Genomic DNA, 6,000 nt, shown 5'->3' on the forward strand with positions numbered 1-6,000 from the left:
ATCATCTCCCAAGAATTGTTCTTGGAAGGAATAGAACTGATTCTTCTCAATTTTAAAGCTTAGCCTTGACAGTCTGTAACAAGAGCTCCACAGGAATTCAAGGAATGTTAGATCTTTTCAACTAAGAACCACCCCAAAACAATAGGAATCATGACTAATAACAGCATCACTTTTTCTAGGTGAATGCAGGCAATATTAATAACCAAAAACATAATGGTTAGTTTGGTGCTTCATTTGTATTAAGTGATGGATGACCTCATCTAAGATACTTATGTTCCAGGTGTCATCAACTTTCCCAAATACACAATGGCAAAGAGTAGCCATTCAAGTGAGTCAGGACATTACAAAATTTGCTATGGAAGGCATTAAACTAAGAAAACTGAGAGTGTCCAGCTCACAAAGTAGATCAGGAAGAGATTCATGATCCAAGTCTATGAAAATCAATAAAATCATGGCATTCCATTTTAAGATGGTGGATGGGAGATATGTATCAAATTTGGTTTCTTCCCAAAACCCCAGTGAAAAATCGTTTTGAACAAAAGAAAAAATAACAAGAACAGGGAGAACAGGAAAGCAGACAATAGTGACAAAATTTTGGAAGCTGGAAGGCAAAGAGGACTAATGTAAATGATTTGACCAATCTCAAAAAGCTGAATTATAGCCAATGGCTAGGAGAGCTGAGAACAAAAATAATTTACTCTGAAATTCCCTGATCCCCTCCACCAACCCGCCCAGATTCCTGGACTTTTATTCTACAGAGACCTGGAACTGCAAGGAATGTGAGGATGGAGGTACTGCACCGAAAAGGGGAGGATTAAACGATGATATGAAAGCTAAATGCTAACTGCAGGAATTTTCAACTGCGTGGGAACGCTCACGTAAACTAGCAAAGAACCCAAAACTGCCAACCCTCTATCTTGGGACTAGGTTTCTATTGGGTGAACTACACAGTCTTAAGAAAGCCTATTATATATAACAGTGAGCTTGGTTATAACAATGGCCCTCAACAATTACTAACTATGGAATCTCTAAGATGGAATTAACGTAAGTAGGAAGAGGATGGTGTAAGAGAATCCCTGGGTGCTACGAGTGTCACCAGCCCCCAAGGCTGGTTTCCCTTCTGGCCCCTCTAACTCCAGCCTCTCAAGAAAGCTTAAAGGTATGACAGTGATGTGCTGACAGGCTTACCCATCTCCTCCCACTGCAACACTTCTTTTTGTGGTAACTACCACAGAAATAGCTGGACAGCACAGATCCCAGGCTTCATCTCCCACCCAACCACAAAGTCCCAGGCAGTCAGCAACGAATGGGAAGATCCTTTTCTGAGGAATCTGATCTGTCCAAAAGGAAAAAAACTAAAAATAATGACAGTGGGAGTTCCGCAATTAAAGGGAACCACTCACACAGTCCTAGAACAGGTGTTCTCAGTTGGGATAACTTTGTTCCCAGGGAACATTTGGCAATTTCTGGAAACATTTTTGACTATCTTGACCAGAGGGCTGTGGCTGGTACCTAGTGAGGCCAGGCCAAGGATGCTGATCACTGTACAATCCACAGGACTGCCCTCTGCACGCAGATATTCCACAACTCCAATAAGCCTTTCAGAGTCTCACTCCCAATCATGATCAGACAGCCAAAGATTACCGGACAGCTTAGCGAAGCCTCTAACAGCAAAGAAGAAAGAGACAAAGCACAAAGAAATACAAGCAGTTTGGAGGAAAGAGAGATCTTGCAGCCAGAAAACACAGAAACAAAAACAAAGCTATCACTAATAATTCAGAGAGATGAGAGTCTATGGACTCTTCCATGAAACATGATGACAGTATTATTTTTACAAACAGGCAACTTTGAAAAAACGAAAAAAGCTCTTGGAAACTAAGGTGGTAACAAAAAAGAAAGAAGAAAGAAAGAAAGAAAGAAAGAAAGAAAGAAAGAAAGAAAAGAAAGAAAAGAAGAAAGAGAAAGAAAGAAAGAGAAAGAAAGAGAAAGAAAGAAAAAGAAAGAAAGAAGGAAAAAAGAATAATCTAGGAGAAAAACTGAGGAAAATTTTTTTTAAATTTAGGGCAATCTCCCACATGTGAAAAGAGGTAAAAAAAAATAGGAAAGAAAATAAAAGTCAGAGGATCAGTGTATGGTTAACTTGGTTTTAAAGTACAGTGCTATACATGTGTGTTTTTTTTTTAAAGATTTTATTTATTTGAGAGGGAGAGAGAACCTGAAGCAGACTCCATGCTGAGCTCAGAGCCCAACACGGGATCAACTCAAGCCAAAACCAAGAGCCAGATGCCCAACCGACTGAGCCACACAGGCACCCCTGTAGATGTATTTTCCTTATTATTTTCTAAACACTTGTTTACTCTAGCATACTGTATTTTAAGAATCCAGTATGTAAGCGTGGGTGGCTCAGTCGGTTAAGCATCTGCCTTCGGCTCAGGTCATGATCTCAGGATCCTGGGATCGAGTCCAGCACTGGGCTCTCTGCTCAGTGGGGAGCCTGCTTCTCCCTCTGCCTGCAGCTTTCCCTGCTCTTGCTCACACTCTCTGACAAATAAAATCTTAAAAAAAAAAAAAAGAATCCAGTATATAATACATATAGCATACAAAATATGTTAATTGACTGTTATCAATAAAGCTTCTAGTCAAAAATATGTTATCAGTAGTCCAATTTGGGGGAGGGGTGTCCAAAAGTTTGACAGAGATTTTCAACTGCACAGGGGGTCAGCACCTCTAATGCCCAATTGTTCAAGGGTCAACTGTATTATTTCCTATTGCTGCTGTAAGTTATTACCATCAACTTGGTGTCTTAAACAATTTATTATTTTACAGTTTGGGACATCATTAGTCTGAAATGGGTTTCTCTGGGCCCAAACCAAGGTGTTGGCAGGGTCTTCCCTCCAGAAGCTCTAGGGGAAAATGTTTCCTTGCTCCTAGCTAGTGAAGACTGCTGCATTTCTTGGCTTTGTGATCTCTTCCTTGCATCACTCCAACCTCTTGCTTCCATTATCTTATGTCCTACTTCTCTGCTTACCTGCCTCCCTCTTAAAAGGACCTCTGTGACAATACTGGACTCACTAGGACAATTCAGGATAACTTCATCTTGTGATTCTTAATTCAATTACATATGCAAAGTCTCTTTGTCATATAAAGTAACACTCATACGTTCTGGAGATTCGCACATGGATATCTTGGGGTCGGGGGCACTACTCAGCCTACCACAATCAAATTACGAGGTACAACAACTGTAAAGTAGAATGAACAAGAAAATGGGGGAGAGATAGCAATGCAACAGTGAAGGATTTAAGTTTAAAGATGGAGGGGCTCAGTGCTAAGCGATATGGATGGAAACAGACCCACAATAAGGCATGCCACCGTAAAATTTCACAACACCAAAAACACAAAGAAGATTCAACAAGCTTCCAGAGGAAGGGAAAGAAATATAACAAAAAGCAAAAGATCACAATGGCTCTGAAGTTGATATCAGCACTGGAAGCACAAACGTAATGGAAAATGGTCTTTAAAAATTTGGGAAAAAATTGTTGCCCAGTTAAAATTTTGTACCCAGGCAGTCAGTCAAGTTTAACATTATCTCTTACGGACTTTTTCTCAGGAAGCTACTGAAGCTGAGATAATTGAAATACAGGAAAACAGGAGACCCAACACAGAAGGAACAAGGGAAATTATAGGACAACAGTGAAGGGAGTGAAGGGAGATTAGAAAATACAAGGCAAGGCGTCCAGATTATGACTAAAGAGAGTTAGTTGAGGGCTGTTCCCACCAAGATGCTTCTGCAATTGTACCACCTTTTTTTTTTTTTTTTTTTTTTTAAGATTTTATTTATTTATTTGACCAGAGACATTCTGTTCATCATCTCCTGGGAGCTGTCACTCGACTATGGCAATATTACCCTTTTCTTCCCTGGCTAGCTGTATGCTTATTATGCATTTTTCAAAAAGAAATAATGTATAGTAGAGATACATACACAAATTGCAAATAACCATAAAAATAATCAAGAGAGTGACAAATACAAAGGTCAGAATACTACTTCAGAAGGATGGTACGACAACTACTATTAAAAAAACAGAAAATAAGTATAAGCAAAAATGAGAAGAAATTGAAAATCCTGTGCACTGTTGGCAGGAATGTAAAATGATGCAGCCACTATGGAAAACAGTATGGCAGCTTCTCAAAAAATTGAAAATAGGGGCGCCTAGGTGGCGCAGTCGTTTAGCGTCTGCCTTCGGCTCAGGGCATGATCCTGGCGTTCTGGGATTGAACCCCACATCAGGCTCCTCCGCTATGAGACTGCTTCTTCCTCTCCCACTCCCCCTGCTTGTGTTCCCTCTCTCGCTGGCTGTCTCTCTGTCAAATAAATAAATAAAATCTTTTTAAAAAAAATTGAAAAATAGAATTACCATATGATCCAGCAATTTCACTTCTCAGTATATACTCAAAAGAACTGAAAGCACGGTATCAAAGAGATACTTGACAACCATGTTCACTGCAGCATTATTCACAATAGCCAACAGATGGAAGCAACAATGGATGAACAAAATTTGGCACACACAAGGGAATATTAAAAATATTTTAAAAACCTTAAAAATGAAAAATTCTGATACGTTACAACATGGACGAACATTGAGGACATTATGCCAAGTGAACTAAGTTGGTCACAAGAAGACAAATACTGCAAGTTCCACTTCTATTAACTACCTAAAATAGTCTAATTCATAAAGAGAGAAGGTAGAATGGTAGTGCCAAGGGCCCGTGGAGGGGGAGGAAGTAAATAGGAAGGTGTTTAACGGACACAGAATTTCAGTTTTACAAGGTGGAAAGAGTTCTGGAAATTTGTTGGTGCATATAATTAACACTAATTAACCAAACACTTTAGAATGGTTAAAATGGCAAACTTTATGTTATGTGTATTCTACCACAATTAAAAAAATTTGGGAGAGGCGCAGTCAGTTAAGTGTCCAACTCTTGGTTTAAGCGCAGGTCATGATCTCAGGGTCGTGAGATCGAATGCCACATCCAGCTCCACGTGGAGTCTGCTTGCGACTCTCTCCCTCTTCCTCTGCCCCTCCCACTCCTGCTCTCTCTCTCAAATAAATAAATGTTTAAAAAAAATTTTTTTAAGTGAGGATAATGGTTGACTCTGGAGGGAGAAGTGGCACTACAGTGGTGAATTTTGTGACAATTTGGCTAGGCCACAGGGAGCTGAGATATTTGGTCAAACATTATTCTAGGTGTTTCTGTGAGGGTGTTTTAGATGAGTTTAACATTTAGGGGCGCCTGGGTGGCACAGCGGTTAGGCGTCTGCCTTTGGCTCAGGGCGTGATCCCGGCGTTAAGGGATCGAGCCCCACATCAGGCTCCTCCACTGTGAGCCTGCTTCTTCCTCTCCCACTCCCCCTGCTTCTGTTCCCTCTCTCGCTGGCTGTCTCTATCTCTGTCAAATAAATAAAATCTTAGAAAGAAAAAATTTGCATTTAAAAAAAAAAAAAACATTTAAATCCGTGGGTATTAAGTAAAGCAGATTGCCCTCCATAATGTGTGTGGGCCTCAATTCGATCAACTGACCAGCATACTGCCTTCACATTTGGAACATCAGCTCTTCCTAGTTCTACAGCAGACTGCATTTGGATTCAAACCAGGAAGACTGGCTCTCCTGGGTCTCTAGCCTGCGGGTCCAACCGGCAAGTTTTCAATTTGCCAGCCTTCATAATCACATGAGCCAACTCCTTATAATAAATTTCTGCCAACATATATAAACACCCTATTGGTTCTGTTTCTCTGGCGATGCCCAATACAGGTAGACTAGGGGAAAGGCATACAGTAGTCTCCCTTATCTATGTGGGATATGTTTCAAGACCTCCCAGTGGATGCCTGAAACAGCAGATAGTACTGAAGCCAGGTATACTATTTCCCCTATACATACATACCTTTGATAAAGTTTAATTAATAAATAGGCAGTGTAAGAGGTTAACACTAGCACTATAATAAT

The sequence above is a fragment of the Ailuropoda melanoleuca genome, chromosome 3 (assembly GCF_002007445.2).
Source record: "Ailuropoda melanoleuca isolate Jingjing chromosome 3, ASM200744v2, whole genome shotgun sequence".
NCBI classification, from domain to species: Eukaryota; Metazoa; Chordata; class Mammalia; order Carnivora; family Ursidae; genus Ailuropoda; species Ailuropoda melanoleuca.